Consider the following 25,777-nt stretch of genomic DNA (forward strand, 5'->3'; position numbering starts at 1 on the left):
GAGGCAAATACATAGAGATTTTGCTGCTTAATGTTGTGACCTTCTTCCCTCTGCCCTTCCTCATCTTCCTCCTTGACATGCACAAGGCCTCTGAGTCCCAGCAGTGTAGCTTCTAGGACCCATTCCCCTCACAAGACCAGAAGTTTGCTCGTGGGGCAAACGACACTTTTTCTGCAGCCCCCTGCCCCCACAGCCCAGCCCCACGCACTCTGCTGAGCACAATACACCTTCCAGTTCTTACTTAAATTTGAAAATTACTCTCTATTTATAAAACCTCCCAGGGGGTTGATGTCTACCTTATACTTAAAAGCAAAAGTGGGAGCTACAGGCTTTCAGTTACGGAATGAAGAAGCCATGGGATTAAAAAGCACAGCAGAAGGAAGAGAGTCCGTGGTACTGTCCTAGTGTGGTCTGGTGACATGTGGCAGCTACGCTTGTGAGCATAGCGACACTTATAGAGAAGTTGAATCACTGTCTTGTACCCCTGAACCTGATGCCCCATTGGGGGCCAATTACAATTATAATTAAAGAAAAAATAAACATAAGTGTACCAACCTCACTGATCATGGCCCAGCAGAGGCAATCCCATGGTCAAGTTTGTATCAAGACTGTTTTGTAACCTGACATTATTTGAAACTTGACATTATTTGAACTGTTTATTCAGTGCTATGGTATTGAATTAATGGTGGCTAGTTTATATATATGTAGATACGTCTGGGCTTTCCTGGATCCATCACCTTACGGAAGCACTGATTCTGAAACCCAGCCCAATGGGTGTTGCGATTCCCCAGCTCACGGAATGTTTACACTGTTCCCCCTGCTGGTATTCTCATGGCTAATTAACTAAGTGCTTCTAACTTCAATTCCGTTTAAAGATTTATTAATTTATTTGAGAGAGAGAACGTGAGCATGGTGGGGGAGGGTTAGAGGGAAAGAGAGAACTCCAAGCAGACACCATGCTGAGTGCTGAGCCTGATGCAGGGGTTGGTCTCATCGACCCTGAGATCAGGACCTGTGCTGAAGTCAAGAGATGGATGCTTCACTGACCCAGCCACCCAGGAGCCCCCAGTTCAGTTTAAAGATGACCGTGTGTTTGTTGTTGCTGTCCTTTTAAAAGATGTAATAATGATTCTTGGTAGTGCAGTCAGGTTTAGCTCTCTATCTAGGAGCTGATAGAGGTAGGAGGAGATCTGGACTCCGAGAGTCTGCAAGCCCGTGCCCTTCCCTCCAGAGACAGTTGCATTCTCCAGCAAGCAGGATGCTGAAGTTTTTATTCCTGAAAATACTTGAAAAACAAACAAAATGCAGAATCACATGAAGGTATTGATTCCAGTGACCTGGCTCCAAAATTTTTATTAATGGGAATCAAGGTTTGAAATACTTGACTTATGCTGTATTTCACATGACGATGCCTTTTTAAAAATCTGCATTTTCCCCCACCTCAGGAAGAAATAAAAGACACCTCCTCGTGAATCATTTGATTAAAATTCCTCTGCAACACCCGTACTGCTCACTCATCGTGGAATTGTTGACAATCGGGTGATTTGCAACTCTACACTTGCCCAAATGAAACCAGAAGTGTGATTGATCATTAGAATCCTGGACTCTGTGAACTGAAACAATTGCCCAAACCAGGAATGGCATTTTGCAGACAGGGAAACAGAGGTCCTGGGGCCGTTTTTCATCCAGGTAGAATCAATATCTCAGGTGGGAGAAAGGGAAGAATTCCCGACTTGTGCTTTTTTTTTTTTTTAATAAACTACTTAGAAGTGTGCGTGTGCTTGTGAGTTAACCCTATGATTCTTCCCTGGATGTATTAATAAAGATGTATGAATCATATTCAAGTAGGTAATATGATCTCACATATATATAATTTTTAAGCTTTCATTCCCCTGGACGTCCAAAAAGCACCCTTGTTGGATTCTGGCTTCAAGTCAGGAGACCAGCCCTCTCCCCATGTCTGCCATCACTCGTGTGCAAAATCACTGTCCTGTTGGGAACTCAGTTTCTTTACTGTTAAGGAAATTGACCACATGAGATCATCGCTGCACGAGCCGGCACAGCAGCCCCTTCATTAGAGGCCTGTGCCAGGGAGCTGCACAACTTTGGCTCCTCGGGGAGTCCGGCTGCGTCATTTGTTGCTTAAACAGACATTTTGTAAAGAGTAATTTTGTATTTTCTTCAGCTCATGGTATTTTTAGAATTGATGTTACTTTTTATTGTATCTGTTTGAGGAGTACAACTTGAGGGTTTGATACACATATAATGAAATGATCACAGTCAAGCTGATAAGCACAGCCATCGCCTACCATCCTTACCTGGAGGAGCATGTGGTGAGAATACTTAGATCTGCTCCCTTAGCAGCTTTCGAGAATATGGGTTCAGTAGTACTGACTGTAGTGGCCGTGCTGTGCAGTCGTCCCCAGAACCCGTTTGTCTTATGGCTGGAAGTTTGTCCCCTCTGAACAGCACCTTCCGCTCCCCCCAACCCGAGCCCCCAGCAGCCACCACTCTACCCTTTGCTTCTGTGAGGTTGACTTTTTAAAACTCCGTGTGTAAGTCAGATCATGCAGTATTTGTCTTTCTGCGTCGGGCTTATTTCACTCAGCATAACGTCCTCCCGGCCCATCCAGAAGTGGTAGGGTTTCCTTCCTTTGAAAGGCTAAATAATATTCCGTTATATATAATGTATGTACGTGTACTGCATTATGCACATATAATGTATATGGGTATATAAGATATGTGTAATATATTACATGCATGTAGCGTATTATATATATAATGTACATATAACAGAGACACGTATGTGTATAATATATAATGTCATATGTCTGTCTGTTTCACATTGTCTCTATCTATTCATCCGTCAACACACACTTGGGTTTTTCCTGCATCTTAGCTATCGTGAAAAAAGCTGCAGTGAACAGCAATGACACTGGGGATATAGCTGTCTCTTCCAGATAGCAATTTCATTTCCTTTGGCCATATACCCCAAAGCAGGATTTTTGGATCAATAGTACTTTTTTTTTAACTTTTTTTTTTTTTTTAAGTTTTAAGATAGAGTCACATGATGTTACCTCTTTATATTCTTCTTTTGCTACTGGAGGGAAGTGTGTGAGTTAGTACAATTCCTACTGTAAGTATTTGGAATTGGAAGAACAGGAACAGAGCCAGAAGGCAGTGATCTCCATCCTCAGGCCCCCAAATCTCTCCTCCCCGGCCCTGTCCGGACCTGAAGATCCCAGGGTGCTCCGCACTGGGGTGAATTAAGACACCGTGTTTCAGATCTTCTGCAGAGCTGGAGGAGCCCGGTTGCGCACTAGCTGCCTGATGTCGAGAATTGCTTCCCTTTCTGCGAACCCAAGTTCTTGGATGGCTTTCTGAACAAAGGCTATGAACTAATCCCTATCATTCATGATCTTTAAATAGCCTAACATTCCAGTGAAATGCTTTTCCAGATGTTTCAGCAAGTGAAATCATTTGTTTGTGGTTCACATTATAGCTTTCTCAGTGAAGTATGACTTGAGAACTTTTCCCTCACGCTCGCAATCCCTCCATCAGTTACAGAGTTCCTGGGACGACCCTTTCTGGATTCCTTCATCGCTCTTTATTTTTCAATTTCATACTTTCCTAGAGCAAACATCCAACGCATGTTAAGTTTTATCTTTGGAAGATGAATGCGTTTTGCGGTCTCTAAACAGGCTTCTCACATTTTAGGTCTAGTGATTCCAGAAAGAAAAGCAAGCCAGAGGCCCAAACACAAGATTCTTTGTCATCAGGAGCAGTTGTAGCACACATTTCGGAAAGGTCAGCTGGGTGCAGACCACTGTAGGTCCATGTGGGGTGGTGGCAGGGGGATACGGGGAGAGAGGAAATATGGCCCAGTCTTCCCTGGGATCCCAGGACAGATGGAGGGGCCATTCAGATACACGGGAAGGGGAAGAGCAACCCAAGGAGACGTATTCCATATGCCAGGACTGGGACCAGGGCCCAGATGAGTAGAAGGAAGAGATGGGTCCCAAAGTAGAAGCTGTTGGAGGTGGGCCATGTGGAGTGGCTGACAGTCCAGCCCATCTGGGGTTCTGGTCTATTCTATACAACCATCCCCAGGACATCTTTCTATCAACCCTGCTCTGACTTGGATGTCTCCTTGATTCAGTACCCTAGACGATCCTTGGTGTCTTCATCCATTTGCTCAGCCTAGAGAACAGGCCGTACCAGATCCTAGCCAACCTCACACCTCCCGTCCTGCTGTCCCCCAGCTGTGCTCTGGTTCACACCCCTCCTAATGAACTGAACTGACTCACTGTGCTGTCCATGCAGCCTGGGAAGGCCCCATGCCGTGCAGCCCTTATCCAAGTCTTGGCTCACATAGCACCTTGTTCCTTCCTCCAAGAAGACCTCAGGGACTTCTTCCCTCACCCACAGAACAGGGTTCCTCCTGCTGCCCGTGCCTCCAGGACATTCCCTCCTTCACTGAGTCTTGCTGTAGCTCCTGCTGTGAGCCAGGCATCGTACTAGGAGCTGGTGCCCCAGAAGGACTCATCTAGTGCTGGAAGACAATAAAGAAGTGTACAGATCTGCTCTCTGTCATCGTTCCTGTTCTGCATCGTATGACCCCCAGTTTGCTTCTCTGTGCCCCTCAGAGACTGTGCCCTCTGCCCTGTACTCCCAGGCCTGGCAGCCCCTGGCACTCAGAAGGGCCCCAGTGTATGCTTGGACGTGAACTCATGAAGGGCTTCCCACCTGATCCTGTGCAGAACAGAATGTGGAGCCAGGAGGAGGCCCTGAGCTGGCAAAGGCAGGGTAGAATAAAAAAGAGGAGCAGGGTTGATGGAAAGAGGAGGCCCCACAATGTCTGAGAGGTCAGGGTCAGTGCCACTGAAAAGGCAGGGCTTGCACTAGGCTGTGGACGGTGCTCTGGATTTGAATCGTTCCGAAGGTTAAACATAACTTCAGATTCAACTTTCCTTCCAACCAGAACTCAGCCTCCTCTGTCTCCATCCCAGGATCCTCAGGCAGCCGCCATTCAGCGATTGTGGGAACAACACATATTTATGGAGTGGCCGTCCAGTTCCCCGCACTGGCACAGTAGCCCCGGCGGGGTCACAAACAGATGCCCGGCAAGCAGGTGTGGTGGGTGGCCGAGGAGAGCCAGGCAGGCCTAAGCTGGGAGGAGCAGCACTTGCCGTGGCCACAGGGGGCGCTGCTGCTCAGGTTTCCCCACCCTCCCCCACAGGTGCACAGACTGCAGCCCCAGGGGGTCCGTCTGGTTGTTCCTGTGAAGTTGTGTTTGGGAAATGCTACAATTTAAAAACGTGGGCAACTAAATAAAAATTTTCTGACACCACATGAGCTAAGGAGGGAATGCTTCCTGCTGCACTAGTGTCTGGGCAGTTAAATTTCCACTCTAGCTGATGCATTCTTGGTTCATTTCTTATTTCCAGAAGATACCTATTTCCATTTCGTCCATCTCCCCAGAACTACGTGAGCCGAGTCCCCTTCGGCACACCTGAGGGCTCTGTCTTTATGTCCAGGCTTCCTGGTTCGCGGACACCAGCCCTGGAGCCCTCACCTATGGCCACATGATTTGCAGAGCAGGGAAGAGATAAGGCAGTGGGACCCGTCTTCCCTCCGGGCCATGGGCAGAGCCATGGCAAAAGTGTGGATACATGTGGATCTCATCAACGCACCCCAGATTGTGTCACCAGTGGGGAAGAATGAAAAGAAAACGGGCAAAATGTCAGTGCTTCTCTCCAAAGCTGAGTGTCCTTTTATAATATCTCACAGGGAAAAAAAATAGGTCAGCATCACCCCAAATGCAGGCCAATTTTCCTGCGGCCCAATCAAGAGTCTGGAGATATGCTGCTTGACGTGCCAGAAAGCTTGAGATCACCATGTCAGAAGTAAGGAAGATGGGTGGGAATGGAAAGAGAGCCTTGAATCTCAGGGAGTTATTTTAAGCGAAAGGGACCAAGGAACCCTGCTCCATCTGCTAGCAGTCCGAGGCTATAAAAATCATTAGCAATGAAAGAATCCTGAGGAAATGAAGAAGTCAGAGGTTAGGGTACTGTTGGCCTGACTATCTAAAATGAGATTTTAGGAAATGAAAATTTTTCTTTACATTGTACAATATCCTTGATTTAGAAAATCTCCTCAGCTAACAAGCCTACGCGTTTGACAGGCCAGCTTAATCAAACTCAGTTTAGATCTGAAAACTACATCATAGGAAGGGCCCATCAGCAGATGAAGGGATAAGCAAAATGTGGTCCGTCCAAACAATGGAACATTATTCAGTCTTAAAAAGGAAGGAGAAGCTGCCACATACTCAGTGTGGACAAACCTTGAGGACGTGACGCTGAGTCAAGTAAGCCTGTCTCAGAGACACAAATATTGTGGGATTCTGCTTACATGAAGTTCCTAGAAGCAGGCAGATTCACAGAGACAGGCAGCAGATAGAGGTTGCCCGGGAGGGGTGCGGCGGATGCTGTTTGATTTCAACTTGCTGCAGGAGCTCAGTTCGGGGGGTTGGAAACGTCAGATGATGGTGGCAGTAGTCACCCTGTGAGTGTACTTGGGGCCGCCGAATGGTACACCCGGAAAAGCACGAAAATGGTAAATTTCGTGTTATACAGACTGCCTCTGCGCTTACAGGCCGAGACTGCTTGAGACAAGGAAGTAATTTTTATCACACGGGCCAGGATACCTGAGTGACTTACTGCTTTATCTCTTGGGTCTAACAGAAACCCTAACACATTTTTCATAATTTTGTCTGTCATTAACCCTGCCAGGCATCGGCATAGTCTATCCTAATGAAAATAATGGGGTTCTTTAAACTTGAGGGGTTATTTAAGGAAACCATCCCTGGGCGTGTAGTTCACGTATATTCATGGTGTCTATATCAAGTACTGTCAGTGTGTATTTTTCTGAGTACTCCGGCGGTCCACATTCATCTCTCGAAGTCTGGACTACATCAGGATGATTTAACATTTTTCCCCTGGCCTGTCTCTGCCCCTCTGTGGCCTCTGAGTCTAAGGAAAAAGACTTTGCTAGTCCTTTCCTAGCATGTAAGGCCTTGGGGATTCTTCTGAAGCTCCTTGATTCCTGACTTTTCTTGGCCCATGGAAGGATGTTTGGGAGCAGCCTGTGGCCTCCTGCCTGCCATAGAGAGCCTCACACTCGCCAGCCCCAGCTTCGACATGAGGGCTGGGCATGGCCATGCCCAGAGCTGAGCCTCCCCACTGGGGCGTGCGGTGTTGGTTGGGGTGTACGGAGGAGAGGGGATCTGGTCTGACCTGGCTGCAGACTTCGAGGAAGGAGGAGGAAGTGGTTCCCATTGGTACTGGGCAAGGGAATCTAATAAGAAGTCATGGGGTTGTCCCAACAAATTGGGAGTCTCCACACTATGGAACCCCAGAGCGGGAGAAGGTGCTCCCTTCAGGGAAACAGGTCAAGCCCTGGGGGAAGGTTGGAGGGCAGCAGCCGACAGGAGCCCGGCTGCTAGAAGGGCCGAGTTCCAGGGTGAGTGCCTGTGTAGGGGCAGGATGAAGATCCAGGAACAGACTGGGGGATAAAGCAGGGCTGGGGATGAAGAGTAAGACCACAGCTGTGGTGACATAGTGACAGTGTGTGGTGGTGACATAGTGACAGTGTGGTGGTCAAGGCTGGAGGAGCAGCGCTAGGAGATGTGCCGTAAGGATTGAGTGGATGGTGGATGAGTTGGTGGATAGGTGGATGGATGGGAAGATGGGTTGGTGGGTAAGTGGGTGGATGGGTGGAGGGTGGATGGGTGGGTGGATGGGTGGGTGGGTGGATGGGTTGGAGGGTAAGGGGCTGGGTGGGTGGGAGGGTTGGTGGGCATGGATGCCTAGGTTGATGAAGTTACTAAAGTAGACAAAGATAAGACCATGAAGGCCTTATGAGGAGCTGGTACAATGTGGAAAGCCACTTAGAGTTTAAGCCGAAGAGTGACAAATGGAGCTGTGTGTATGAAAGATCCCTCTGATTTCATGTGGATAACAGGGTAGTGCAGGCTGCAGGGCTACAAGTGAGAGCCCAGTTGGACCTTTGCTGCAGCGGAAAGATAAGAGTGCCTTGAAATCAGGTGATTGACAACAGGATAAAGAAAGTGAGCGAATTCCACAAATTTAAAAAAGACACAATTCTCAGGAAATAGTGACTTAGGATTTCAGGGTATGAGGGTGGGCCCCAGGATGACCCCAGGATGAGGCAGCTGGGAGGATGACAGCACCTTCCATCACGTTTGGGGGACAGGGAGGGTCAGGTTTGGGAAGAGGGAGGAATTGTCCTGGCAGTCACAGTGCCTGTGGCGCCTGGTGGCACTGGTGTGTCTGCAAGCCGTTTCCTCCACTGGAGCTGAGGGCAGGCCCCACGGCATCCTCACCCCTTCCCTGCAACCCCGGAGCTCAGCACAGTGCTGGCACGTGGCTGGTGTTCAGGTGGTTGGACTGACTGGTGAACGTGGAACTGGGATCGGACAGTCTCTAAAAGCCTTCCCCTCTTACTGTGTCCCTTCTGCGGCACATACACAGAGCTTGACGGGGGGCGAGGGGCTTGAGGAACTGGCAGGTCAACGTGGAGAAGATTCCAGAGCAAGCTGGCAGTGAGGAAATGGTCCGTGTCTGGGCTGTGTCTCAAGCCTGAGGCCAAGTGCCAGCCAGACTTCCTGCTCGTTGCCCCTGGGCACCGGTGTTTCTTTCTATCTTGTCTGAGGAAGCCTCTCTCTCATGACAAATGTCACAGACGCTGAATGTCACCCTTGTTGCGAAGGAAGCTGATGTGGATGGACTCTGTGTTGCCTTCCCCCGACAGGAACAGGGTTTGGCAATAAACCAAAGACTCACTGTTACAACATATCCTCGGGGAAGTAGGTCATGTGTCCCCAGGAGAGTCAGAGGCCAACGAGAGGGAGAGGCTTGGGCTGAGAGGGGCTTTCTTTTTCTCAAAGCTCCATAGGGGGTGGGGGATAGGAGCCATTTTGTTTTCCTGTCAGTGGCGTGTTTTTGTCCCCGAGATTGGTCAACCCTGTCCGCACCTCTTGCTGTGAGGTAAATGAACACAGAAAAGCACTCTCTGTCTCACCCATAGTCCTGGCTGACCCTGCCGTTGTGGGTGCTTTCCTGGCCCCACCTTGTCGTTGAAGGAGAGAGGGTGGTCGATCACCTCTGCGGGACATTTGCTGTTGATGTAGTGTGACTCCATGGAGTGTCCACTGGGGAACTTTCCACATGTTTCTGAGAGAGGCCTCGAGGGGGGCAGGGTGAGTCATCACCTTGAGGTGGGGGTGGCCTGAGATGGACCCAGGAGGAATGCAGCGGACCCAGGGAGATGGTCAGAGGACCAACTTCAGATGCTGTGGGTCAGTTCGAGAAATGTCTGTGGAGCTGAGGTCGGACAGAGGCTGGTCGAGGGGCACAGGAAGATGGCTTCCTCCTGCTGGGCTTGGCCCTTAAGGGTCAGGAAGGTGGGTGGTTGCTTCAACAACTGGCGTGTGAAGGGGACTCAAGCTGATAATTCAGTGTGGTGATGGGAGAAAGGGGGACCCTTCTCTTGTTCTTTGCCATTGTTCTAGAAGTACGTTTGCTTCCTTTGCACTTCTGAGACAGTCACGGACAACTTCTGGGGTCACCGACTCACCCTCAGAATGAAGGAGGTGTGTGTGCTCTTGCATTCTGCTGTCAGACTCCAGTTAGAAAGATTCCAGAGCCCGGACCGTTTGGAACGAACCCACAATAATAAACTTTCCTTATGTTGCCTCAAAGAAATTTCCATTTTCTTGATATACTGTTCCCAAGATATCACGTTGTGGGTGCTCTTTATTGGGAAAAGCATCCCTGGGACAAACTATGGTGGTATAAAGGAAATGATAATTTTCCCTCTAAACGATTCCAAATTTATGTTAAAGGATAAATACATAAAATGCATTGAAGTCCTCAAGTGACTGGAAATAAATATGTGTATTTACTTAATTCAGTTTTTTTTCTTAAGATTTTATTTATTTATTTGACAGACTGAGACCACAAGTAGGCAGAGAGGCAGGCAGAGAGAGAGGGGAAGCAGGCTCCCCGCTGAGCAGAGAGCCCAGTGCGGGGCTCGATCCCAGGACCCTGGGATCAGGACCTGAGCCGAAGGCAGAGGCTTTAACCCACTGAGCCACCCAGGCGCCCCACTTAATTTAGTTTTTAAATAAAATAATTTAATTGGAGACTGCACCAGGGCCAAAGCAAAAAGACAAAACCTGCGTTAAAACACACAGGAGAAGGTCCGTTCGTGCGTATACCGCTCTGCCGACACCGGTCACGTCCTCAGTGTCTGATGCTGCTTAGCTGCTGGGAAGAAAGAGATGACAAGTCAGACTCTGCCCTTATTCCAGGGACAATAAGTAAAGACATGTACAGGGATGTTTATTGTGGCAAAAGAAAAAAAAAATCAAGTAAGAAATGCGAAGGCCCATCCATTCGGAAAGTTAGGAAAACGTTCGGTTCCACTGACACGTCAAGGAGCAACAGGCAGCCCGTGGGGGCCAACTTCAGACCCAGAAGGGCCGACAGGTGGGATTCCCACGAGGCATCAAGACGGGAGACGAACAGGATGCGCGAGCCCGTGGTCATCTCCCCCGAGCCTACGTCTGGGGGCGCGAAGCCGTCGATCCTGTGCACGGGGAAAGGTGTGCTGCGATACGTTGCGAGTTATCACGTAGATTATTCAGAACATGCAGTTACGTGCTCGAGAGCGAGGGCGTGCGGCGATGCGCCGCGGGTTGGCACGTTTGTACCGGCCCGCACGTGCTCACGGAGAGCCCCTGCCTTGAGCACCGAGTATACGAATCAAAGCGGCGTTACCCCAGAACTGGGCTTGCCAGAAACATGGTTGACAGTGGCTCGCTCAAATTCAGTGTCCCTGGAGTTCAGGGGTAATGGGCTGTGGGTGTGCAAGGGGCTGTGCTCGTGGCAAGCGTGCGATGATGGCCCCATCAGGCCACACCCAAGGCTCCGGGCTTTATCCTGCGAAGGCGTGGCGAGCGGTGGAAAGGACGAGTGTAGAATCAGGAGACGGGCAGAGAGTTTGAGGACGTGCATCCCATCTGCTTTAATAGATGTTCTTCCTAAGGGAAGTTTTACTTCCACAGCAAAACGGAGTGGAAAGTAAAGAGATTCCTCGTACAGCCCCTGCCCCTGCCCCCACGCACACCGTCAGTCAGCGCCCGGGAATCAGAGCGGTGCACGTGTCAGCATCGGGGAACTTAACCTGGACTTTGACTCTCAAAGTCCGTGCTGTGCTTTAAGGTTCGTGCTCGATGGTGGGTTTCTGTGGGTTTTTGACAAACGCCCAGGGCATGTAGCTATTGTTTTCCTGAATCATGAGATGACTCACCCCTCCCTCTCTGCTGACCTCTGGCAACTGCTCTTCTTTTTGACTCTTTTCATAGTACTGCCTTTTCCAGAAGCTCAGACAGCTGGACCCATACTACGTGTGGCCTCTTCAGACTGGCCCCTTCACTGAGCAGTGGGCATTTCAGGGTCCCCCGTGTCTGTTCTTGGCTTGGCACCTCACCTGTTTTTAGTGCTGAGTACTATTTCGTTGCCGGGGTGTTCCGCAGTTTACTTATCTGTTCACCCACCAAAGGGCGTGTCAGTTTCTCCCTGTTTGGGCAATTATGACTAAACATTCACAGGCAGGTTTTTGTGTCCATGTAAGTTTTCAGGTCCTTGTGCTCAATACCAAGGAGCGTGATTGCTGGATCGTACGATGAAGGTTTTGGTTTTGTTTTGTTTTGTTTTGTTTTGCTTTTTTGTTTTCAGAGAACATTGAAGTGTCTTGCAAAGTGGTTGTAGCATTTTGCGTTCCCAGCAATGCCGGAGAGTGTCTGTTGATCCGTATCCTTGTCCGCACTCGGTGTTGTCCGTGTTCTGGGTTTGGGCCGTTGTAGCACGTGCACAGTGGTGTCTCCTGTTTCGGTTTCCATTTCCTGGTGGCGTTCGTGTGGACCCTGCTCTCCTGTGCCCATCCGGCATCCATCTGTACTCCCTCAGTGAGACAGCTGCCTGGCCTCTTCCCGATTTTTCAATCGGGTTGTTTATTCTCCTGTCATTGAGTTTTGCGAGTTCATTGTGTATTACTGATAGCAGTCTTTTATCAGATACACCTTTTGCAAATGTTTTTCTCCCAGTCTGTGACGTGTCTTCTCATTCTCTTGATGTTGCATTGGGCAGTAGAAATACTTTACTTTTAACAAAGTTCAGCTTATCCATTCTTTCTGTTGTGGATTGCACCTTTGATGGTGTCTAAATAAGGCATCACCACACCCAAGGGCATCTCGATTTTCTCCTGTGTGATCTTCCAAGGAGTTTCTGGTTTGCAGTGTTACATTTAGTTCTGTGATCAGTTTTGAGTTAATTACTGGGATGTGCATGAGATCTGAGTCTGCAATCAGTTTGGTTTTTTTGTTTTGTTTTGTTTTTTTGTTTTTCTGTTTGCAAATGGATGTCCGGTTGCTCAAGCACCATCTGTTGAAAAGACTTTCTTTTTTTCATGGCACTGGCCGTGTTCTTTGTCAAAGATCGGTTGACTGTATTTACGTTGGTCTATTTTTGGACTCTGTTCTGTTCCTTTGCCCTGTTAGCTCTTGTGCTCACCTCACATGGTCTTGATGACCATAGCTTCATAGCACGACTTGAAGCTGGGTAGTGGCAATCTCTCAACCTTGTTCTTCTCCAGCATCACATTGGCTACTCTGGGTCTTTGCCTGTTTATGTAAATGTAGCATGAATAGCCACAAAATAACTTGCTGGGATTTTTATTATGATTGCGTTGGATTTATAGACCAAGTTGGGATGAATTGTTGTCTTAATTACATTGGCTCCTCTGATGGTGTGTGCTGGCACCTGGGGACTTGGGTGCCTGCCCCTCCAGGGTCGGAGGGTGGCATCTGAAGTGGACATTGAAGGTGGAGGGGGATGCCCATGGGAGTGCAGGCCTTCCCCCCTGCGGTCCCCAGCGTCTACACTCTCACGCCCTTGGAGCAAACACCTCCTAAGCCATGCTGGGTTGAATTCCAGGGCGAGGGAACAGTTCAAGAAAATGGACTATGAGGAAAGCCTCCACTGTTTGCTAAGAGCCATGATTTCTTATCTGCTCATTTGAAAGATCCTTTATCAGCTTGTGCTGCCCTTAGGCCCTTGTGTAACTTCTTTGCCTTCCCTACTCGGGCCTCATGGGATTCTTTCTGCTCTGTTTCATCCAGGCCCAGCAGTCCTATCTCCTTGGGGTCTGGTCTCAGCTCTGACTTTACTCGGTGGTCTCTGACCCTGAGCTTCTAAGGATACATACACACACACACACACACACACACACACACACACACCTTTTCACAACCTTAGCTTTTGTATCCCTGGACCTCTGCCTTGTAAGTGTGTGAATTTGCCATCCCCTACATCTTACTTGAATGTGTGAGCATTGGGCTCCATTAGCCCCCAGATGCAAGACTTTCTCTATCCCCTCCTGTCGCCCCTCCTCCTCGCTGTGCGTGTGCATTCAGACGATGCCAACAGATTGGCTTCTCCAGGCAGAGCTGTGGGTCGGGAGAAGTCTCTGCTCAGCCTGCACGTGTCCGGTGTGTATGTGGCCTTCTGCAGGGCGTATAAGTGCTTTTTTCAGCTCACACAAAGGAGAACGATGCGACATTCAGCAAAGCACCCCAGCTGTAGGGTAGCTGTCCCATGGCATTATCGGTGACAGCCTCCCCTTTTTGGAGCCGGGCAGGCGGGAGGTGAGAGGAGAACAGTGCTGGGCTTGTGGAAGGGCTGTTTGTGAGGCACCCAGCGTGGAGACTTGAGAATACTTCCTTAGAGACCTTTCTGTGTGGAGGGGGCTGCACTGAAGGGGGGGACTGCCTGGTAAAGGCCAACGTGCACGGGGAGGGGGGAGGGCTGGGCAGCATGGCAGGGAGGGAGTGTGGGGCTCTGCCAGGAGGTCACAGAATGGCCTGGGACCTGAGGATGACCAGAGGCTAGCACACACCATGTGGAGACATCCTAACTGAGGCAGGGTGCTCCTTGGTCTGCTCTGCGGTCCCCTTGCCATCGAGTGCCCCGGGCGCGGGAGAGGGAGCTCAGTCCCTGGGATTGGCATCCTTCTACCCGGCCCTGTGACTCTGCCTGCCCACAACTCTGTGTCCCCTTCCAGCTTCACTGCCCTTGGTCGTCATGAATCTCTCTGTGTGTTCCTGTAGCTCTCACCCCTGCTCCCCATGTGGTGGTAAGCGGCACCAAGCAGGACCTAGATGGTCTCGCCCGCACTGTACTCCACACCGCAGGTTGCTGCGGGATGAATGAATGCGTGGGGAGTGAATGAATGAATGAGTAGAGAAAGAAGTCATGGCGCAAACCTTGAGGGGTACTTAGTGCACAACCACTCGGGAGATGCTCGTTCTTGGGGGTGGGAGATTCTCCATTTTTCCGCAGGAAATACTGGGTTGTTTTAATTTCACTGACCCAAGCATTTACTATCTTTGTATTTTCTAAGTTCTGGGAACCTCGGGAAAACACAGTAAGCATTCAGTCCCTTCTCTTTGCTGGGCTGCAGGGGTTCTGGCCAGTCTGGCCATCCAGGCCCGTGGGGCCAGCCCCTCTAGGGGGAGGCAGCCCCTGCTACAGCTCCCGGCAGCTGCCCAGAGGCCGACACCCCTGGACTGCGGCCCCCATGCCGGGTCTCCCGCGCCCTTTCCTGGGAAGGAAAGATCAGGGTCGGGGCAGCCTGCACTGGCCACAGCCATCCTGCTGTGCCGGGCACACGGGCACAAACTCGCCCTCTGGGAGACAGAGACCACCTTCCTCTGGGGGGATGGACTGCAGGAGCGTCCCCTGGGGCGCAGGGTCAGCTGGGGACTGGGGAGCCTGTGGGCCTCCCGCCGCACTCTGCACCAGCCCTTCCCGTTTGCCCCGTCCCGGCCGCGTGCCACCTGTCAGCTGGCTGTCGGCACAGGAGCTGTGCGCGCATAATGGGCTGCGGTCCTGACATCTGTCAGTATTTGTAGGACACGTGCCACATGCAAGGCACAGCTCCGGGTGCCCTGGGGAAGACCAAGCAGGCTCCATCTCTAGGACCCCCACCTTCTCCAATGCCCCACAAGGTACGGAGCTGTGCCCAGGCTCAGAACTCTGCATGTTTTGTAAGAGAAGGAAAAACAAAGCCCTGATCACAGGAAGTCCTCCGACTGCTCACATCTCTATCCCCTGCAGATTAATGATGCTGCTTATCAAAGGACTGAATTTTTCCTGCACTCTGACTCTGGGGTCAAGCCTACCTGAGAGTCTCTAGTGAACCCCTTCATAGGTCCAGGCAGAAAAAGTGCTCTTGGCCAGTGTTTCCTTTTTCTGGTTAGTTAGGATGGCTGGAGCTATCATCTTCATGGCTAACACAGCTTTCCTCTAGAGAGTCCTGAAACTCCCTTCCCTCCCCCCATCCGTCCCCTTCATAAATATGGGCCAGGCCACTGCCAGGCCTCTCTCTGGGATCACAGGCACTAATCACGAGGGCAAGACGAGGTACACTTGTGAAAAAGCAGCAGTTCATTTTGGTTGAAGGTCGGTGCAGGGTAGACATGGGGATGAGTCACAGGTGGTTTGGGAAAGTAGTCTGGCTTCCTGGTGCTTTGAGACGTCAGTAGGGATCCACAGAATGTTTTAGAACAAGGTCATGGCATGATCATATCTTAAAGCTAGCCGTTGGCCGAGCAACGAGGCTTGGGGATTACTTGGGATGCTGCTCCAGGAGCCCATTCTTCACGCAAGTGAACATTTATTAAACACAAAGTATGTACCAGGTTCATGTTGAGCGTTCGGTGGTGGGTTGGAAGTGTCCGTGTCCTTGACTGAATGCAGACAGAAGTAACCAGAATTGAACTGAGGCCAGAGCTGGTCAGGAAGAGCGAGTTCTCCGTGGTGTCACAAGCACTGGGATGAACCTGAAGATGCCTCGTGCTGTCAGGGGCAGACGAAGGCAGCGGTTCTCAGTTGGGGGCAATTTAGCTCCCCCTCCCCAAAGGACATTTGCAAATCCAGGAGACATGATTTGTGGTCACGACTGGGGAGCAAGTTGGTGTTACTGGCATTCACTGGGTAGAGGCCCACAGTGCACAGGGCATAGCCTCATGACAAAGGACTATCTGGTCCAAAGTGTCATCTTGCCAAAGCAGAGAAACCCTAGGCTCGGGTAATGTCTGGATGGGGAGGAAGGACGGGAACTTGCCATCCATAGAACCAGGGCCTGGGAGAGGAGGTGGGCTGGGATCTTCAGATGCACCCAATCGAGGTGACTTCAGAGTCTTATAGAGAAGTGGGAATGTGTGTCTAGAGACCTCTGATAAAGGCAGTGGGGGTCATTGGCTGAGAAACATCCACAGAAGTGGGAGAAAAGATATGTGTCGAGGGGAAGGGGTCCATGGAGGACTGTTAGGACGGCATCTAGTCCCCACCGAAGCATGCAGAAGTGCAGACTACCAGCAATACTGAGGGTCCTTCTCTTGCCCTTCTCCTGCTGGGGCGAGCAGACAGCCGAAGGTCTAGTCTCCATACTGCACACACACACACTGGCCAGCCAAATGTCTGGAACATTCCCCCATCGTCCTTGCCTCTAATCAACTCCCAGTCTTTAGCTCTCTGCCAAGGCTGCTTCCTACAGGAAGCCCTCCCTGACTGCGAGTCCAGCTCAGGTTGCTTTCTTTCAAAGAACCATGTTTGTTCATGTAAACATGCGATGAACCTCTGTCTCCCCCACTCCGCTAGAAACTGCCCAAAAGACAGAGGAGCTTCTGAGCTGGCCCATCAGGACATCTTCAGAGGCCCACACAGAGCCAGTGGTTGGAAACTGTTTTGTACGTTAGTACACTTTGTCTATGATGCCAAAGCAGGAGTCTTTGCGCTGCTTGTATGGCAAAACCAAGTTGATAGATCCAGAGTGGGCTAGGGAAGGATTTCCGTCCTGGAACGGTGTAGAGCGGGTGAGTCTCCTCCTGCCTCGCACAGGGGAGCAGCAGGTGTGTGCTTGCACGTGTGCACGTGGCAAGGTGTGAAGCCCCGGGGGCAGAGATGGCCTCCAGCTGCGTACGGCCGCCAGCCCTCGTGCAGAGCACCGCACAGGCTCGCTTTCTGGGAGAGCGAGGAAGGAAGCAGGGTGTGCTCTGGGCTGAGGCAGCCGTCTCCAGCCCTGGCACCCATCTCCAGAGCTGCCTTGCCCTTCTGGGCCTCAGACAGAAGGACGACTTCACCCTCTCGAAGAAGCCAGGCCTCCTGCTTGAATCTCTCTTACTTTCCATCCCTTGGTGAAAGCGTTCTGTGTTCCTTCGTTAAAGCAAGAGTCAAGGTTAGCACTGGTCCCTAGGTCTTAAAATCATCCTCCTGGTGTCATTGGTCTCTTTCTTGCTGAGACCCCTCCTTGTGAAATTAATTATTTGAAGTTGAACCTGTGTAACGGCGGCCTATTACCCACTCTGGCTGCAGGGGATCCTTTTCTTTTATTAAATTTAAACTTCTAGAAATATATTTTGGTAGATGATGCTTCCAGCTGTCTCTAAGAATTAATGAAGTTCTTAATTCCATTTTTTCGGCCTTTGGGTGTGGACAATTCTCAATTTTCAGGGAAAGATTTACTTCTTTATTAATAAGTGTGAGTGCCTTGGCAATTCATTCAGATTCGGGGGGGGCTTTGCATTAGGTGGCAACTAATCCTTCTGGTGAGGTGCAGGTTGCTAACCCCGGGGAGTATCACTTTGGGGAATGCAAACTCTGTGCGAGTCGTGATTTTTAGAAACGATCTCTGTGCCAGAAAATGCCGTGAAGAATTTCATTTTCACTAAGCACTCACGGTCGGTTGTCCAGTCTTGGGGTCACCGGCTTGTGCGCGGTCTCCCGCACGTCAGCAAGTTGCTGGAAGCTTGGAGGGTTCTCCGGCTCACGCTCTGAAACTGTGCTCTCGATGAGTGACACGCCCAGCCTTTCCCGTCTTCTCACACTGAAATGCCGTGAACACATCTGGGCTCTGACGGCCTCTTTTCCCAATTTCTCAGAACCCTTTGAGGATCCGAACTTCCACTTGTAAAATTCAGCCTCCGATGGATTTCCTTAATAAATATGTCACTACTACAGTGGGTGGGTTTCACTTCTTCAGAACTTTCCTTAATTGGAACTTCCACGTGATATTTTTATGCTCATCCAGTAGCAGGAACGGTTACCGGCTCCCTGAATGTTCTCATTCCAAACGTCACAGGAACGGCAAGGATCTTTAGAAGACAAAAGACGGGCTCCAATTAATAATTCCCATGGTAACTAATAGAGCTCCAGTTTTTTCCCCTTTTCTCTGGCTATTTTAAGTTACTTAAATTGATTTACATCCCTGTGGAAATGTGAAAAAAGCGTGAATTGAGTACGTCCAGTCTGCCAGGATTTGTTTTTTTTTTTTGTTACACATTGTGTTCTTCCCTCCAATCCTCGTTGGGTGTTTGCAGGAGAAGGCAAAGGCCAGATCCCATTCAGAAGTGCTTGCCTTCTCTTAAAGCAGGAAGAACTCGTGATTCCCTTTTGTATATCTTTTCTAATTTATATTAGAAATGACGTTATTTTGCATTCCTCCAACAGCTTACGTTAAAGCATAAATATGAATGTAATAGTGCCCAGACATGAGAAATAAAACTGGCTTAATTTGAGCTAAGTTTGGGGATCCCTCCTCAGGTGCAGTGAGGGGCTGAGCCAGAAACCCACTCTTCAGGCCCTGGCTGGCTCAGTGGGGAGGCCGGTCTCTTGCTTTTTCCTCCCATCCAGGACCTCAGACACCGAATTTCATGACAGTGGGCCAGCCATACACCCACACTGTTGTCCCACACTGGCCCCTTTGCCTGCTCTGCTCTCCTCCTAACCTTCATGCTGAGGTCCCTGGGGCTCCAGATGCTTCTCTGTGGTCACCCCTCCCCAGGGTGGTCTGCAGGCCTCCCTGACTGGGTGCAGTGCCAACTTCCACACTCACTGAGCAGGGGACTAGAGTAAGTGCTGGTTCTTCATCCCCCTCCAGCAATGCCGGGAAGTGGAGGGACGTTTCATCCTTGTTTATCACTGGCAGTGGACTCTCAGGAGCCCAGATACACCACGTCTTGGGTCAGTGGGGTTCGCGGCCTCTGACCGCTCTATGCTCCCCTCAACAGGTGTGTGGAGCCCTGGGACACTCATGTCCTGGAAAGACTTGCTCGAAGGTTACTAATCATTTCTGTTTTGAAGTGGGTCAGGAAACTGAAGGGAACTTGGGACAGTGGGAGCTTGTGTGGGCATAATGACAGATGTCACAGGCAGGCACACCCACACGCAAACTTTCTAGAGAAGGCTGTGGTCATGGTAGTGCTAAGAAGCCGGTATGTACCAAACACATGACGCGGCAGAGACCACAACAGGTGCGTGATGGACATTGCCTTGCACATCCTGCACCATCCCGGGGGGGTACCGGGCACTTGCTTTACCAGGAATTGAGGGGTTTACTGGCATGCGGGGTTTTCAGTGTGAAACTAGAACGTCCTGGGCAAAGCAGGTCCAATTGGTTACCTCGCCCAGCACCCCGGGGTCAAGATGGACTTCTCTCCTTTTGTGAACGGAAAGCCTATGGCTCAGAAAGGGGAGGTAACCAGCCGAGGCTCCCCCTCTAGCCTCGGGAGGACCCATGCAGGCCAGACCCTGAATCCTCATACTCTGACCACAGCACCCAGATTGCAGCCGTGAGAGGCGGTCCTTCCACAGCGGAAGGCTCAGGGTCCTTCTTATACCCAACACTTTAAAAAGATTGAAGTGCAAATGGAAATGATAAAAACTCAGAAAATTATTTTTAAACCAAGGCCATGCCTAAAGGTACACAAGCTCATTCTGTTAGAAATCGGGTTTTTGGTGGTAAAGAAACAAATATTCCAAGGGCAAAGTTGGGCCAGTGGTTCTGTTCCCTTCCATCCCTTAAGCCTATCAATGCCGATGGTCAGACGTCACCCTATTGTGCTAGGAACACACATTTCTCAGTTGACCGTATTTGTAAACTGACTTTTTAAAGATAAATTCGTTCATTTGTTTGTCTCTTTATACGGGATAAAAAATAATTCCAGTGACAATCCAAAATAGTAGAGCAAGTTAACACATACTTCCAGAAAGTTTGTATATGTTCTAAATGCACGAACCTTGGATTTTCCCAAAGTGGGGCAGCTATGTCAACAGCACCCAGATGAAGGCAGCCTGACCAGCCAGGCCCCCGTGCCAGCCTCCTAGTGCCCTCTCCCAGTCCTTCCAGGGGTGACCACTCTCCCCACTTCTAACACCATACATTTAATTTCTCTGCTTTTGAACTTTAAGTAAATGGACTCAGAGTGTGTAAAGTCTGTTTTTTTTTTAAATTTATTTATTTATTTATTTGACAGAGATATCACAAGTAGGCAGAGAGGCAGGCAGAGAGAGAGAGGGGAAAGCAGGCTCCCTGCTGAGCAGAGAGCCCGATGTGGGGCTTGATCCCAGGACCCTGAGACAATGACCTGAGCTGAAGGCAGAGGCTTAACCCACTGAGCCACCCAGGTGCCCCATGTCTGTTTTTTTTTAAGGTTTCTTGAATACCGACGATATCCAAAGAGCTATGATTTTTTCAATTAATCTTTATGCTTTGACTTTGAGTGCATCCCAGTCTGCTCTTATGTGAGCCTGGGTGTCCCTATATGGGTTGCAGATTTGTCTTAGTAGCCAGTCCTCAAAGACTATTTTCCCCTGACGATGACAGCTCGCGTGCTGTGGGCACTTGGGATGGCATTGCCACTATGTAAATCAACCATGTAACTGAGTTCAACAGAGTGTTTGGCTTCTGTGTTGGGAAGTTTTCCAGCTGCTGAAGCCCTCTGCACTCTGGGCTCCAGCAAACAAGTCAGGACAATGAGGGGAAGCTGCGGTCAGGTTGGAGGGGAGGTAGCCTTCCAGAGGCATCTTACCTGGCAGTCGCCAGAGGGGATGTGGTGGGAAGGCTCAGCTGTCTCAACAGACAGTCTCCTTCCAGCCCCGGGGTCTGCCCACATGCTTGCCCATCCACGAGTCCTGCCTCTAACATCCTGGGATCCCTCAGCCAGTGCCCGAGGCTGCAAGCTTCCTTCCACCATTTCCAGCCATTGTTCTGTCTTGGTAATCTCTGCTTTTTATCCCCAAGAAGGGCTTGGGGAAATGTGGGGAGGGGAGGCTGCTACGTCAGGACGGTCCCGGTAAGGCAGGGGGTTTGGGTCTGATGGCAGCGTTACCATGTGCTAGCTGAGTGGCTGGGCTCTGACCTTCTCCCTCGTCAATGCCAGTGCTCTATCTGTGCACTTGGAATAGTAAGGACTGGGCAGTTGCAAGCATTCAATTAAAACTGTTTTGTGCCGGCACCTTGCACAAGTAAGCATTTGGCCACTGCCAGCGCCTTTCCCTGGAGATAAGATGTGATTGCAGTTGGGCTTTCAATTCGGCCCTAAGCTTCCTGGCTGACGAGGCAAAAATGAAAACACAGTGGCTTGTATTGTTCTAGTCTGATGAAAAGAATGTTCCCAGTTTTTCAGGATATATAAACACTTTCCTGGTGCTAGATTCGAAGACAACTTTATTTTGAAAGCCTGAGTAATTCAGTTAATAGGGTTTGCAACCATTTTTTTCTACCAGAAGATGGAGAAATCGGCTTTTTATCTCCATAGCACGTATTAATCCTTCAATTAAAAAAAAATACTGGTCTGAGGCTGTAAATAAAGTATGGAGAGCTAATGTGTTGCTGTTAGGATTCAATGAGTTCTGTTTCTGCGTTTCTCTTACTGTCTCTTTCACTGGACTTCTTATAATAATGACATGATGCTAAAGGGTGATGGGAGGGACTCCTTCTTGCACTTGCACTTGCCGCCTCTGGCACATTTGCATGTCTCTGCGAGGATGGAGGAGATGACATACTTTGCAAGGGTTGTGTGCACTCTTGGCATCAGTGTCTCTTAAAGATAGAAACAGACCTGGGGGCTTTTCTGCTCTAAATTTACATGTCTGGAGGATCAGAGTGTAAACTTAGCTAGTCAAAAACTGAGGAATCTGCTGACACATGTTGCGAGTGCTTTGTGAAGATGGGCTGCTTCGTCCGTGTGTGTGTGTGCTCCGAGGGCCCGCGGGATCCAGAGCCAGGAGCCTGGTGGGGCTGCCAGGGTTAGGGAGGTGCGGATACCTCTTCTCTTACCTGCCTGGAGACTCCAGAATGTGGATTACTTTGCAACAACTTCAGCCTGAATGTTCAGAACATTTCAATTGAGTTAATTGGCTTTTTTCACAGAGGAACTTAAAACACACACACACACACACACACACTCTCAGAGAGAGAGAGAGGAGCGTGAAACCAAGGTGTTTCCCCAGCCCTCAGTGGTTGGGAATCCACCACACACAGACTCTGGACTGGGAGATGCTGAGCCCAGGGAGCTGTGGAGGCAGGAGTCCACTTCACACTGGGGATCTTGGGCCCCTGTCCTCCAAGGGCCTTCAGGAACTGAGCTGCGACGTGGCACCAGGAGCATCCTAGATCTCAGAGCCGGCCTTTACAATGGAAGGGCCGTGAGGGGCCCTGTCTTTAACCAGAGCTCTGCATAGAAGAAGTCCGCATTTGCAGAATTCCTTGGCATCAGAACAAGCCCTGCCCTTGGTCGCTAACCACCCAGGGCCAGATATCATCCTTTAAGGGAGCTGGTCTCTTGGGTCTCATTCTTGGGGCGGAGCAGGGGCTGGGCAACTTCCCCTCAGACACCATTGGTAAGTCACCTGTTTTACTTTGTTGTGTTGCCCAAAGCACCTAATTAAATGAATCAAAGTAGTAGATATTCCATCAATAGATCAAAATCTGCTGGTCACCGATGACCTATCACAGCCATGTGGAATGATACCTACCAGGCTCCCACCAACTCTTTATTTATTCTCAACACAGAAGCTTGGTTATTCTCACTATCCTTTCATTAATCCTACAGTGGGCTGTTTTTGCTAGTGGATGCTGAAATTTTCCTGATAGCTGCCTTCATGAACGAGGTAACTTGATAGTCTCCCTTCCTTGTTGAAGATTTTAGATGGGTGACATTCCTATTCATGTCACAGGACTCATTTCTTGGAGAAAGGCTGTTTCATTTTAATTATGAATATTTCAAAGACTTAGTCATTTTAAAAATAAACCATCCCTCCAGGTGACATTTATCTGGGGCTGGTGGTGGCATAGTTAGGCTTCTGTGGCATTAAAATTAATTGCTGTAGCAAAAGCAACCGGAATCATTATCCTCTCCTGAATCTGTGACAGAACCACAGAGAACTGGCTGTCTAACACACAGCAGCAAGGATCTCTGTGTCCTTTGTTACGTGCGGAGGGCCTGCCGCCACGGCATGCAGAACCGGACTGTCACATGAATACCAGTCCGACGTGAATTGTGAGTTTCGTTCCCCACGTATGTGTACCGTGCTCGTGTGGCCCTCGCCACATCGCTGGCGTGTGTGCAGATGTTCACACCCCACCCAAGCGTGCGGCACGGAGGGCGCTGTTGGGCACAGATGGTCCAGCCCACGACGAGGGATCAGGGAACAGTTGGAGTACGGGTCTGTCGATAACAGGCTTGGGTTGCAGACAAAGTTCGACATGAAATTCACAGATGTCACCTATGTTCTTGGAGCTTCTGTTCCCTCCCCTGTAAGGTGGGGAAGGTGACTCCCAGCTCTCTGCTCTGTGGCGTAGGTTTGGAGACGTGGTGCCTGCCTGGAGTGTAACGCGTGTTGTGGCGGTGGGTCAGGAGAACCCCTCTGCGGGAGCCCTGGCCTTGCTGTTGACATGGTTATGGTGCGTTTCAGTCCTCTGGTAGAATGAGCGCTGAGGGAAGGAGTTTCCCATCGAGTCCTGGGATGAGTGCAAGGTGGTTCTTGGGGGAGCTCTCGAAAGCCTGTCATTTCCAGTTTAGTTTAAGCAGAGGGACGCTTGTTAGCAGTGTGGTGGCTCTTGAGTGGGACTCCCCACTCCCCACGGGCCGGAGATGTGGCCAGAGATGTGGCTGACTCAAGAAGGCCATGGCCGGGACTCCCGTGGGGACAGCCAGACCACAGGGGCTTCCATCCGTGCTCACTGAGGCTCCTGCCAAGTTCAGACATTGAGCTCCAACCAGTTTTCCCACATTCAACTCCCAGAGCTTTGACCTTGGCAGAAACCAAGCCCTGCTTTCAATGAGCCAAACTTTTCTCTTTCTTTTCTTTTTTTAAACTTTCTTTGCATTTGTTCCTGAACCCTAGATCTGAGTTTAGGCCTGGGTGGAAGATATAGCTCTGTGTCCTCAGCCGGGACGCAACAGGAAATCTGTTGGCTTTTTAACGACGTGGTGCTTCTTGACCAGGAGGGAAGCTTTGCTACAAGTGTCCTTCCTCTGGTCACTGGGTCATGAAGACTTCCTCCACGGTGGCCCCGGGGGCTGCTGCTCTTCATGCAGCTTGTCTCCTGGGAAGTGGCTTCAGGCCCAGGTGGCAAGATCATGGGGCTTCCCTAACTCGGGGGCATTAGTGCCCAGGGGCGGATGGCATTTGCCTCCGGCTGGATTGTGTTTCAGACTCTGCCTCTTAACTGACTGCGTGACCTCCTACAACCTGCTTCGAGGTCCTTATGAGGATTGATTGGGTGACTCCTGCATGTCGAGTGTCCCATGTTGTGCCTGAGAGATCATCAGTGCCATTCTGACCCCTGTGCCTGTGGCCCCACCTCTCTGCCCAAGGGGGCAGGTACTGGACTTGCTGTCCCAACATAGCTGCCCCTTCCCTGGACCTCACTTTCTCACTTCCATGGTCTACAGGCTCCATTATACAGCGCTGTGTCCTTGAATCATCATCTGAAACTGACTGTGACCTCATGTATGGAGGCCATTGGTGTGGAGAAGATGTGAGTCCTGCCCAAGGTCACCCAGCTCGAAGGTCACCCACCCTTCCATTATGGCAGGGTGCAGGGCTCTGGCCTAGGGAGCACACACTCTGGGTCTTCCTCCCTCAGATGTAGGTTACAGGAGAGACCACTAGCCATGCACGTGGTAGGTGGGGTCGCGTGGGGTCCCTGCCGCGGGTGTAGACTCCCTAATCTGGCTCTATCCCCAGGCTCTCTCATCTCCACATTTACCCAGATGCCCTACACTACACAGATTGTTGAAGCAACTCAAACCCGTATATTTTAAGAGGATGCCTTGAGCTGTAGGGAAAAATATATATACTTTTTCCTGAGAAGGATGGGTGCAGTGCCTTTCAGTGGAAGAGGAGGGCTGACCTTTCTAGGTAGACAAAGCAGAATGCCGGTCCAACATTACACTTCTGTGGCGGTTTATTGTTCCAGAATGGGGTGCCGCATATTTGTGTCATAATGCTGTTTTTGTTTTCAAGAGAATGCCGCAGTGTTCCCTCGTGTGGAGGAGGGATTCATTACAAGTTCACAGAACTTTTTCAGTGGTGACAGGAGTGGGGGGGGGAATAGGTGCCTGTCGTCAGCAGAGTATACCAGGCCTGGAGACAGCTTTGTTCATAGCTCAGTGATGGATGAATTCTCCAGAAGCTCACCTTTCCTTATGAACCTGACGTTAAATAGAGATACTTAGTTTCTCCCTTTAAGATGCTATAAGGTATCCTCTGCCACGCAGCATTGCCACCCAGAGCTAGCCTCTTCTCTGGGCACAGGCACCTTCCGTGGATTCTTAAGGATTCTT

General features: G+C 50.1%; 1 protein-coding gene across 1 annotated transcript in view; it reads left to right on the plus strand.

Annotated features, from left to right (window-relative positions):
- PTPRE (protein tyrosine phosphatase receptor type E) overlaps positions 1-25,777 on the plus strand; it is a 152,813-nt gene that overhangs the window by 23,513 nt on the left and 103,523 nt on the right.

This window comes from Lutra lutra, chromosome 14 (genome assembly GCF_902655055.1).
Source record: "Lutra lutra chromosome 14, mLutLut1.2, whole genome shotgun sequence".
In the NCBI taxonomy this organism is placed as follows: Eukaryota; Metazoa; Chordata; class Mammalia; order Carnivora; family Mustelidae; genus Lutra; species Lutra lutra.